Source organism: Pseudophryne corroboree, chromosome 4 (genome assembly GCF_028390025.1).
Source record: "Pseudophryne corroboree isolate aPseCor3 chromosome 4, aPseCor3.hap2, whole genome shotgun sequence".
Classification (NCBI taxonomy): domain Eukaryota; kingdom Metazoa; phylum Chordata; class Amphibia; order Anura; family Myobatrachidae; genus Pseudophryne; species Pseudophryne corroboree.
Window position 1 is genome coordinate 357540061 of NC_086447.1, and position 13659 is coordinate 357553719.

A 13659-nucleotide genomic window follows, 5' to 3' on the forward strand; every position below is an offset into this window, starting at 1 on the left:
TCCAGGACCAACAATTGTGCAGGGGCCGTCCCTTCTGGATATCCAACTGGGTCCTGTTGACGACAGATGCCAGTCTAAGAGGTTGGGGCGCGGTGCTGGAGCAGCACTCCCTTCAGGGTCGGTGGACCAAGGAGGAATCTCTCCTCTCGATCAACATTCTGGAATTGCGGGCGGTCTTCAATGCGTTGAACCTGGCCCCGCATTTAATTCAGAACCGTCCTGTTCAAGTACAGTCGGACAACGCCACCACAGTGGCTTACATAAATCATCAAGGTGGCACTCAAAGCCGTTTGGCAATGAAGGAAGTTTCACGGATTCTACGTTGGGCGGAACACCATCTACCGGCAATATCAGCAATATTCATTCCGGGAGTCCTGAAAATTGGGAAGCGGACTTTCTCAGTCGTCAGGACTAAGGTCGCTGCCGCTGCAGCGATCCAGTCTGAATTAGGCCCTAAATCTGGCAATGTGTGGGAGCAAATAACAAATGAACATTTCTTCCCAAACACTGGAAAATAGACAAAAACTGTTGTTCAAATGCGTTAAATCCGTGATTTAACCAATTTGTCTGAATAACAGTCTTTGTCCCAAGTTATGCTGTACTCCAACGAGCAGACATTTTTAGTGATGTAGGTGATGCCGGCAAGATAGATAGATAGATAGATAGATAGATAGATAGATAGATAGATAGATAGATAGATAGATAGATAGATAGATAGATAGATAGATGTGCTCATAAGTTTACATACCCTAGCAGAATTTGTGATTTTCTGGCCATTTGACAGAGAATATGAATGATAACTCACAAACTTTTCTTTCACTCATGGTTAGTGGTTGGGTGAAGCCATTTATTGTCAAACAGGGTGAAGCCATTTATTGTCAAACATCTGTGTTTACTCTTTTTAAATTATAATGACAACAGAAACTACCCAAATGACCCTGATCAAAAGTTTACATACTTACTAGGGTATTCAATTATCTGCAAATTCGCAGCAATTTTTCGCAATCGGGCGAAAATTGCAGCGAAAACGCTCCGTTTTTCCGACCTATTTAATTCCAAACGGATTTCACGTGAAAATTCTTGCAGTAAAAAGTGCAGGTGAAAATGGGGAAATCAGCCTGTACCCCAAAAAATGCTAAACTAACATAGGAAAACAGAAGAGAAGTGTGTTAGAGATCACATTAGAGAGTTTTTGGGGACTTAAATTGTGTGAAATGGCTGTTATATGCATTTTTTTAAAAATGCAAAAAAATGATAGAAAGCAAGTTTTTTTGAGCAAAATAAATGCTCTCATTAAATTTAGGGTACATGAAAATGGGTATAAGTATATATTTGGGTCATTTTAGGGTACTTTAAAAAAAAGTGGAAACAGACCGATTACTCCCATCTGCAAGCCTAAAAACACCTGTCCCACTCATAAAGCACCCCAATATACCTGTCCCATACCTTGAACCCCAATTTCCATCACTTTGTACTTTTTCACCCCAAAAATTACATGTCATTATTGGCCAATTAAAAATAATTAAAAACTTCAATGTGCCTAATTAGTCATTAAGGGGGGTGTCCCAGGAGTTCTGTACCATATCCAAACATTTTTACCTTAAAATAGTGACTTTTCCCAACTTTTCACCTGCTTCAAAGTAGGTGAAGTGAAATTAGTGAAAAAATTATCACCGATAAATTTTCCCGGTAAATTGAATAGGCTGTAATTGCGTTTCGTGGGAAAAGTCCGGTTTTTCATGCGAAAACGGGACTTTTCGCGCAAAAAGTCTGTTATCGCTGCTAATTGAATATACCCCTTAGTATTCCGGTAGGTCCATCCCTAACATCAGGAAAAGAGTTGATGGGGCCGAACTATTCAGATAAGAGAGAATAAATAATAAAAGATAAAACCGGGAATAAAAAATATTAATAATATTAATATTAATATACCAGTATAAAGAGGCACACACTTTAACAACAAAAGTGATAGACATAAAAAAAATTTTTAGTTAGCGATTCTTCTAAAGGAATTAAGTTAATTTGCCGTCTATTGGGATCCTGGTGGTCAGGATACAGATGCCGGAATCCTGACAGCCGACAATCCTGACAGCTGGAATCCCGGCTCACATGGGCCATTCCCACTCATGAGTATCCAAGTCACCCATAGAGTGGGAATAGCAAGCGCAGCGAGCCACAGAGCCTGCAGCATGGTGAGCTCAGCGAGTCCTCAAGGGACTTTATGTGATCGCCCCACTGCCAGCATACTGGCAGCTGGGATGCCGCTGTTGGTATACTGAGGAATGCATCCCGGCAGCCAGTAATTCATACTAATCCCCTTCTAAAAACCATTTTATCTCAAAATCTATATTATACCCAGATGGTACCATTGTGTCTAGAGAATGTATCAATTTCATCTCGCATTGTGATCTTTTTCCACACTTTTAAGTTTCCAATTCTGACCTGATTTTTACCTGATGGATAACCAAAATGTCTTTTATCATGTTTCTTTGACAAATGATCAGAGAGAGAGAGAGTGAGAAGACAGAGCCTATCCTTTTTTATTTAACTTTTTTTTTTTTGCCTTTAACCTAAAATTACACCACTTTTCTTATGCTGTCCTTTGATGATGTGGTCCTGCACATAAGACAGTCATTACACCTCCAGTATGAAAGCCTTTACTTCTTTCTCTTCCAAAGTTCCTTTTAGGTAAGGTACTTTTAACCAATTTGTCCTTCAATGAGGGAGCTCAATTATATATAAAGACCAGCTTGTTGGGAACTAGGAGGGCAGGGGGCTGAATGGCAGGCCAAGGGGATAGAACAACCATTGCCCAAAACTCCACAAGTGTGCACTAACGGGAAGAGCTGTAGCTGCCATGAATGAAAGCACAGGAGGAGCTAAGGGCCATCCTGGGCGTTCATGAAATGAGAAGAACAGGGTGGGGAAGGGGGGCTGGGCGCATCATACCTAATGGTGGAGGAAGAGGGAACAGGCAGGACAAAGTGGGTGGGTAAGAAAACATGGGCAGGGAGCCACTGGGCAGCTAGGGCAGGGTAGAGGGGAATCCTGGAGAGAAGCAGACATTTTAAAAGGGGGCTTGCAGGGAGCAGAAGCAGGGAATACATGGGCCAGAAAGAAGAGGAGAGATATAAGACTAGCCAGTGCGGAACAGGAAGGGGGCAACATGGTTGAAGCAACAGCTACAGTGAGCAGCAGAGAAGGGTGAGATGGAAGAGGCAACCACTGGGGAAGTAGGCCATAGAAGTCTATGAAAGAGAAGAGGAGGCAGCAGCAGGAGGAGGCATGTTGAGGCACTACAGCAGACTAGGACACAGGAGCCTTCAGGGGTGGAGGGGGAAAATGGGAGCAGCCACAGCACCTGGGCTGATGAGGGGTAGTCACAATATGCAGCAGTGGGGGGGCAGGGTATGGCTTGCAGGACACAGTCTGAGACCTGCACTGACATCTGGGGGGGAGGGGGGGTAATAGCTTGCCAGGGACACAGTAGGAGAGTGGTCAGGCAACAGCTGAATTTGCGGGTACAAGGCTGGGTGGGTAGGAGAAGAGGGGGAATGTGCCGGGCAGGAAATATGGAAGCCACTTCCTGGAAGTGACATGGGTGATGTGGGGGAGGGGGGGCAATGGGGACAGAGCATAACACTGTGGGGGTTCACATAGGGCATATAAACAGGGGCATTGAAGGAAAAATAAAACAAGAAGGAAAAAATCATTGAGAAAGGACAGGGAAAGCAGTGGGTTGAGACTGAATAGACAGAAAGGGAAGGAGGAGAAAGGAAAAGGGGATAGAATAAAAGGGAGCAAACACAGAAGAAACAGGAAACTGACAATATGGAAGGCACCACAGGAACAAAGAGAAAGTGATCTTAACTCCACAAACTTATATTACACTTCAGTCCCTTCCCTTAACATCCTGTTGGACAATTCCTACCATGCCACCAGGGCTCCTCACTTTTAACCCTATCAGCTAAACCTCGAACCAAACCATTAATAACCACACCAGAAAAAAATAAATATTGTGAATAATAATCACCAAGCCATATTATTGTTTTTTTTCTCAGCCCAAAAAGGCCTTAAATCTTTTTATGTTATTAAAACCTCTTTACAAATATATAACTTTACATTTACTACTATATCTAATAACTCAGATTCTTCTATATCTTCTTTAGTAGCTTTTGAAAGGCTGGGAGGAACAAAAACACAAAATGCTAGCACAGACACAAATGTACCACGTCTGACCAGATTTAAACCGACACTGGAAAAAATAGATAGTATAATGGAGGTATGTATTTGTATTGGTTACTAACATTTTTAATGCAAGTTTATCTCATTGCAGATGTTTATTACCAGTAGTACAGTTTTAGTTGCTTCAGTGTTCTTCCACTCTTAGGGCCTGATTCAGAGGTAGACGCAGTAACATTCACTATTGTGATTTTTCCAGATTTGTGGCTGCCATCCAATGGAATGCATAAGCTTTGAGATGCCCACTTTAAATGACCATGGATGGTGTAAAACCGCAGGTGGTTGTAAGCAAGCCAACAATCTCATATAATTGCTCTTACCATTGACACTTGCACAAGCCTGTGGCAGACCCAATGTCTTCTTCTCAACTTTGGCTAAGCATTGTCTCTGTGACTGCGGAACACAGTCACAAGAGACAGTCACAGAGTATGCATTGAAACTCCTATGACACTCTCATTAGGCAGCCTTTTTGCATCCACTTCAAGCTAGCTCCCATTCACCACCCAGAAACATCCATTGTTTTGTCTTGCTATTTCTAATGCCAGAGACCCCTTACGCAACGTACATCGTACAGAGTCATACAGTCAGGGAAATGCATGTGTCTAATTGCTCAACTGCACAAACATTGCCACATCATCTACCTCTGAATTAGGCCCATGGTGTTTATTTACCTTCTTATCTCTATAAAAGATCTTTGACATTTTTGTTTTTTGTATTGATTTTTTCCAGTTCAAGACAAAACGGCCAGAAATTAAAAGTGATTTGATCGAGTATGACTAGAAAACAGAAACAAAAATAAAAAATATTCATACTACTCAGTTGTCAGAAATATCTTGATACTGGCCAGTATAATGCAGTGTCAGATCAGACCTGCACATGTCAAGGAAGTCATATGCTGTAGCTGGACAAAATGAGGAGTAATATGGGAGCAAGCTAAGCTTTAAATTGTACACATTTATCAACATATTTCATAAAATGATCAGTTAATTTATAGGAGAAAATACATGTAATGCAGTGCAATAGAATATTGCTTTAAAATTCATCACTTGGGAACAGAAATGTCTACAATAAAGTAGATTGATCAATATTATAATGCAAAATTATAATAATGGAGAATTTATTTTTATATCAGCTTTATAAAGTTATTGATTGAAAGATGTCATATATTTATCTTCTAAAGTCTATACATTTATCAAACTGTATAATAAAGTACTTTTTATATGATACATTACAAATTTAAGATATTTAATGACATTGTTATTTTATTTAAAAAAAAAAAACTGAATGTCTTATTTATTTACTGCCCAATTTTAATAAATAAAAATTATTTGTGTTCATTTCAATTTTGGTCGTTATTTGTCGTGGAAATTTTAATTTAGACAATTGTTCCTAGGTGAGATATTTAATTGTTATATTCTAATGGTTGAATGGAAGAAGGCATTTTGTGGAAAAGTTGCCCAAAGCAACTGTGGTAACATTAACTGCCAGACCTTGTTAAGTATGTTTCTGTAGAATCCATCATAAATAGGAAGGACAGCCTACTGTAGGAAAGAACAATGAAATATTGGATAGAGGTGGATTTATACTGTATACTAGTACTATTTTGTTTTCTTTGCAGTAGCCACAATCTTGGTGTACAATAACCTGGTGCTCCAAGTTAAGGGGGGTACTCACGGAGCGATATTCTAAGCAATCTGACTAGATTGCTTAGAATTTAAGCATTATCGCTCCGTGTGTACCCCCTACAGAGATAGCGATGCGCAGCCCCGCGCATCGCTATCGCTGGTGCTAGATTGGCCTGCATGCAGGTCAATCTAGCGGGTCGCTCACTTCACCCGCTGGGTGAAATGAGCGGCCCCCCCGTCTCCCCCCGCATGCTCAGCACAGATCGCGCTGTGCTGAGCGGCAGGAGAGATGTGTGCTGAGCGATTCACTCAGCACACATCTCTCCCACATCGGCCCGTCTATATGGGCCTTTAGCCTTTGTGAGGAAGAGGCACAGGTACAATAAATGTTCCAAAAGGCCTAAGGGTCTATTTACTGAGGGCCTAATTCAGATCTGATCATAGCAGCAAATTTGTTAGCTAATGGGTAAAAATCATGTGCACTGCAGGTGGGGCAGATATAACATGTGCAGAGAGAGTTAAAGGGGGTACATACGGAGAGATCCGGGTTTAAAATCTAATCAATCTGAGTAGCTTACTTAGGGGTACATTTACTAAGCAGTGATAAGAGCAGAGAAGTGAGCCAGTGGAGAAGTTGCCCATGGCAACCAATCGGCACTGAAGTAACATCTATAATTTGCATACTATAAAATGATACAGAGCTGCTGATTGGTTGATGGGGAAATATCTCCACTGACTCACTTCTCTGCTCTTATCACTGCTTAGTAAATGTACCCCTTAGTTCAGGGGTGGGGAACCTCAGATCCGCGGGCCGTATAAGGCCCGCAAAGCCACTTGATCCGGCCCTCCCAGGCTTACCTAACCAAGGGAGATGCCGGGCGCCCACTGAGATTTTGTTACTAGCGGGCGCACGGCTTCTTCCCCTCAGCAGCAGCCGGAGGTAGGAGCTCACTCCTGAGCTCCGGCTTCCAGCTCTGGCAGTGTGCATGTGTGCCTGTGCGGTGCTATGGAAGAGATGTCATGACGTCTCTCCCATAGCTCCGAGGAGTGGGCAGCCAGGCAGAGGGCAAGGGTCCGGAAGCAGGAGTGGGGCTGGTGAGTATTGTGTTTTTTCTGTCATTTAATGTGTGTGTGTAAGCGGCGTTACTAGGGGTCATATCAAATGGGAGCATATCTACTAGGGGCAGGCTAATTTTTAAGTTGATCATTTTTGTATGGCCCCCGAAGGATTTTATAAATATCCAAATAGCCCTTGGTAGAAAAAAGGTTCCCCACCCCTGCCTTAGTTTTTAAGCACGTATCTGTCATGTGTATGCCCCCCGGCGATGTCGATGCGCGGCCCCGCGCATCGCTATCGCCGGTGCTAGATTGAGCCTGCATGCAGGCTCATCCTAGCGGGTTGCTCACTTCAGCGCTGTGTGAAGTGAGCGCCCCCCCCCCCCCCTCGCTCAGCACACATCACGCTGTGCTGAGCGGAGGGAGAGATGTGTGCTGAGCGGTCTGTGTTAAGATCACTCAGCACACATCTCTCCCATCCGTACTGGCCTTTAGATTTGGGTGGGTTATTTTGTTTCTGTGCAGGGTAAATACTGGCTGCTTTTTTTTTACACTGCAATTTAGATTACAGCTTGAACACACCCCACCCAAATCTAACTCTCTCTGCTCATGTTATATCTGCCCCCCCCCCCCCCCACCCTTGCAGTGTACATGGTTTTGCCCATTAGTTAACAAATGTGCTGCTGTGATCAGGTCTGAATTAGGCCCTAAGCCTTGGAGAGAGATAAAGTTGATGAAGATAAAATACCAGCCACTCACATTCTAATAGCCATGTTACAGGCTGTGGTGCACCTTTATCAAGCCTTGGAGAGTGATAAATTGCATGGTGATAGAGTACCAACCAACCAGCTCCTAAATGTCATGTTACAGGCTTAGTTTGAAAAATGACAGTTAGGAGCTGATTGGTTTGTACTTTATCACCATGCACTTTATCACTCTCCAAGGCTTGATAAATCTGGGCCTGTGTTTGAAAAATGACAGGAGCTGATTGGTCCACTTTATCTCTCTCCAAGACTTAGGACCTTATTCAGAGATGGATGCAGATCACTGTATAGGCAGCCAGATCTGTGTCCATCTACTCACATGCTGGGGGCCACCCAGCATGTGTAGTGCTGTCTCATGATGTTTCCTCAACTAAATTGCAGTCACATTGAACTAAGGAACTAAGGTTGAACCCTGGCAGCGCATTAAAAAAATGAAGGCGAGCGCCTGACAGCACAGTCAGGCGCTCGCCTTCATTTTTTTAATCGGAACAGCTGCATGTGATGTCATGCAGCTGCCTCCAAAAAAGCAACACCCCCGTTCGTCCCGCAATGCCCTACCTGAGCCACTTGTGTGTGTGTTGTAGGGAGGTCATACAGGCACGTGGAGGCCACACACACTACTGAACTTTATTTTTACTTTTTTAAGGACATTACATCAAAGTTGGATCAGCCTGTAGTGTGTTTTTCCACTTTAATTTTGAGTGTGACTCCAAATCCAGACCTCCATGGGTTAATAAATTTGATTTCCATTGATAATTTTTGTGTGATTTTGTTGTCAGCACATTCAACTATGTAAAGAACAAAGTATTTAATAAGAATATTTCATTCATTCAGATCTAGGATGTGTTATTTTAGTGTTCCCTTTATTTTTTTGAGCAGTGTATTTACTTGTTCAATTCAAAAAAATATAATAACAAACACTGTATCCCTGTCTCAACCCCTGGTTCTCTCACTCCCTGCTAGCCTCTCAGGGCCTGCTTCCGTCTTACCCCCTGTATTTCCCACTCCACAGTAGTTGTGCCCCTTACACATATAATGCCCATAGTAGTTGTGCCCCTCACACATATAATGCCCACATTAGTTGTTACCCGTACACATATAATGCCCATGGTAGTTGTGTCCTTTACACAAATATTGACCATAGAAGTGGTAACTAATTCAGACCTGATCATAGCAGCAAAGCAGATGGGCAAAACCATGTGCACTGCAGGAGGGGGGTGGGGGGTGGTAGATATAACATGTGGAGAGAGAGTTAGATTTGGGTGGGTTATATTGTTTCTGTGCAGGGTAAATACTGGCTGCTCTATTTTTACAGATTTCAGTTTGAACACACCCCACCCAAATCTAACTCTCTGTGCACATGTTATATCTGCCCCCCTTTCAGTGCACCTGGTTTTGCCCGACCGCTAACAAATTTGCTGCTGCGATCAACTCTTCGGTATTAAGACAGCCGGGATCCCGACAAGGTCACCATACCGGTGAGGTAGGTGATTCCACCTCTATTGGTGTCCACGACGTTCAGGATACCGGTGTTCATAATGTCAACGCCAGAATCCCAACATTGGGGGTCATTCCGAGTTGTTCGCTTGTTATTTTTTTCTCGCAACGGAGCGATTAGTCGCTAATGCGCATGCGCAATGTCCGCAGTGCGACTGCGCCAAGTAAATTTGCTATGCAGTTAGGTATTTTACTCACGGCATTACGAGGTTTTTTCTTCGTTCTGGTGATCGGAGTGTGATTGACAGGAAGTGGGTGTTTCTGGGCGGAAACTGGCCGTTTTATGGGAGTGTGTGAAAAAAACGCTACCGTTTCTGGGAAAATTGCGGGAGTTGCTGGAGAAACGGAGGAGTGTCTGGGCGAACGCTGGGTGTGTTTGTGACGTCAAACCAGGAACGACACTGACTGAACTGATCGCAGATGCCGAGTAAGTGTGGAGCTACTCAGAAACTGCTAAGAGGTGTCTATTCGCTATTTTGCTAATCTTTCGTTCGCAATTTTGAGAAGCTAAGATTCACTCCCAGTAGGCGGCGGCTTAGCGTGTGCAAAGCTGCTAAAAGCAGCTTGCGAGCGAACAACTCGGAATGACCCCCATTGACTGGAATACCGGCACCGGGATCCCGACAAGGATTACAATGCTGATGCCGATATCCTTGCCAATACCTAAGATATGTTTCATCTGATATAATCTCAACATATAAAATATTTTCCTTGTCTGACACACTGTAGTGAGAGACACAGGAATCCAAATAAACACACCATAAACATTGATACAGATGTAACAACTGCAGCCTTGTATTCACTGTTAAATGAATATATTTTATAAATTTGTATCAAAAATACATCAGGTCTCCTGGCAGCCTGCCAAGAATCAAACACGTCTCGTATGTATTGAAGATTATATCTAGATGAGCTTTATTGTCATTTAACATTAGTTTGACAGCTAATGCTTCAGAAAAAGTGCAATATGTATAATTATTGAAGCAGATACAGGGCCTAATTCAGCAAACATGGTTTGGAGTTGTGCGAAAAATCGCACAACTACAACCCTTTACACTAACATTTGGTGGAAAGCCCAGCACAGGGCAAGTCTGACCCGCATGCCAGGTCCCCCCGCCCCCCCTCCCATATGCTAACATGCGAGCACTTCGCTACACAGAAATGCGCTTGCATGATTAGGGTTGCCCCCTGCCTTTCGTAGCCTAGCTGCAAAGGCAGATGGCGGGCCGCCATCTTTTGGGTTGCAGCGGCTGCTTGTGACATAATGCAGCTGCTGCGGTCTGCCCCACAAACAGTCTGCACACACCTCTGTTGCCCCCCAAACAGTGCGAACATTTACGAGTGATGCTAAATTGGGGTCACAATTCACTCTTGATCACACTATTATATTTAGTGAAATAATTTGAGAGACAAATAAAAGACACTTGGCTTATTTTTATTGCTTTTTGTTGTTCATATTGTCATAATCTTTCTTCACATTAATACACGTTTTTTAGAAATTTTGCACCTGCTTATTTTAGAAGTATATAAAAATTCTCAAATACTGTAGATCAATAAAAGTTATATTTCAAACTACAAGTGTACTGAAAACAGATCCCTTTTCTCCCCCCTTTCTTCTATACATATTATAATCTGTACTAGCACCCCCACCTATTAATAACGATTGCAATACATCATAATCAGGGGTCTCCAACTGAATAATAAAATAAAAATAAAACATAATATTGTATATTTCCTGTGCAACAGACACCTTTTTCTTTTCGTATACTGGAGAATGACAGGAGAGGCTATGCCTCACCTGACTGCACATCACTGGAGGTACTCATTACCCATGATCCTATGTAGCATGTGGCAGTGTATTTATTTTTAATCTTTTAGAGGGGTCATGGCCACATATGTGCTAGGTATTCATTTTTATGGTGGATAAATCATATACTTTTTCATGATATGCATTTTTTATTTGTATATATATATATATATATCTATAGATAACTTTAGAAATGTGGAGATATGTTACAAATATAATAAATAATGTTTTCTAAGTCATTGGCAGCAAATGTATCCAAAGGGCCAAAACTAGGATGGGCAAGTGATGCCACAGCCTAGGGTACAGAGCCTAACGAGCTGCAGCATCATTGTTCCGTGGCACCTGCATTTGGGTTTAGATTGGCACCCCACATTAGAATAACAAAATAATGTATATGTTTTTTCCTAGTATTTATGTAGATTTAATAGCAATAAACCCATTATTTGCCATTTACTATGATATACATTAATGTGCCTCCTTTATGTCGGCAGAAAACAGAAACAAATATAGTACACCAGGGTTGCAACAGATTATGTGGATTCAGCATCATAGTAAAAAAAAAAAAAAGGACTGTGCACAATTCATACTGACTACAAAGGGTCATCAGTGCGGTTGGATTACCTATCACTGCTGCTTCCTTAGAAGCAGCAGTGATAGCGCTGTATGTAGATGCAGCATGAGGAGTCTATTACATGCAAACACCTCCTGCTGCAGTAATGATCCCACTTCCGTCCTAGGACGCAGCATCGGATGAAAGCACCCACCATCAGGCAGCTTGCAGGACCCATGCTGCCACGAAACCCTCCCATTAGGGCAAAGAAATCTCCATCCTGCTAAGGAGATCTCTGGTCTCTTGCCAACCCATAACGGCAGCGACACACCTCCGTGTGTCCAAACGGATCCTGTTGCTGCCCCAAAAACGGCATCAAACAATGACAATCTCATGCCTCTCCTGCATCCAATGCAGCAGGACCCGTTCGTGCATGCGCAGAATGGGTCCAGTGCATGTGCAAATTTACAAAAATCAGTACTTTGCACCTCAAGACCCCCACAGCTCAACTGTTAAAGTCACAGAGACCATGTAAATCAAAATTAGGAAAAGGTGCATATATTTTGTATTTTAGTTTCTATAAAGTAGACATCAGTACACAAAGTAGTTGCCTTTCCCTTAAAACATGAAATGGGAGTTTGCTTTTTTATACAGATTGATCGCTAAACTCACAGAAATAATGCAAAAATATCCCATCAGCATTATTACTATAATATCAGCAAAAATGTAAATGATTTAGGGTTATTGAGTTGGTGAGATGCGGCCATTGATCATCATCATCATCATCATCATCATCATCATCATCATTCGTTTGTACTTTCCATCAGGTATAGAGCATGCACAAGTGATCCAGTGGTCAGTAAGAGACACATTGGTGGAAACACACCCCTACTGCCACGACTACACACTCCATCCCACCCTCGCATTATTGAGGCAAATATCTGAAGTAGTAAAAGCAATTATATGAAGCTTTATACTGTATGTGCCCCAATACTTGCTCTACAAGATAACTTCCTCACATTACCTCATTAAATGCCCTCCCTTGGCATGTGTATATGCTTTCAATGCACTTAAATGTCAAAGTGTAAAATTGCCTCTATACCACAGCTCATAAGCAGTTGAATGCTACAGCATGTAGTGTATACTGCAGTGTTTAAAACATAGCAGCATATCATTGTGAATATGAATATATGTATTATGCTAGGGCAGAATGGTGGTGTGATGGTTAGTGTTGCTGACTGAAAGTGCTGGGGCCTTGAGTTCAATTCTGACTAGGGCACTGTCTGTGTAGATAACATTGGGGTAACAGTAAAAACTACATTCTGCTTCTATAGTTCATGTGTGAACACTGCACCTATTTTTTTATATAGGAGTATATTTAGCATTAAACACAGTATAACATAACTAAGGGAGGCAAAGATACATTGTGAATGGCAGAGTCAGTATATTTATGCCTATGACCTGACTGACAATGCCACAGAAATAGGTAAAAGCCAAAGGTGTATAAATAGCAGACATGACAGGACTTTGACAGTGAAGTTATGTGTACTGTATGTCAGTGGTTGTCACTGAGGAAGAGCACAGTATGAAACGCATCAGTTAAGCATTGTGGAATACAGTTGGAAATGGAATACAGATGATACACATGATGGAATTGTGGTTTTTATTTCTCTTCTAAGGTTGCTACTCATTGCACTACATACAGATAAGGCGTTCTATTACTAATCTACTTACTAAATTGTAAGTGATTCTATTAACATTTGAGAATAATAAACATTTTACAAAAGTTCTTTCTCTCTTCCCATTGTGGCAATTTTTCCTTTATAGGACATTTCATGTAGAGTATGTTGTCATTATTGTCTTGTAATGGCTCTCTCCCCTTTCCATATGACAGTTACATTTTGTTTTGGAAATGTAATTTTCAGGAATTTGTTCACCTGAGGGGAAAAGGTACAGTAAGTACAGGCATCAGGAGCAGACTTTGTGGACCAGTACAGCTGTAGCTTCCCATAACAATAATTTTATGTACAGTAGGGTTGTTCACCAACAAAATTTACTTGCAGTTCAATTAAGGGAACATAATCCTCACAAATGTATATTTTCTCTAAAGGTGCATAC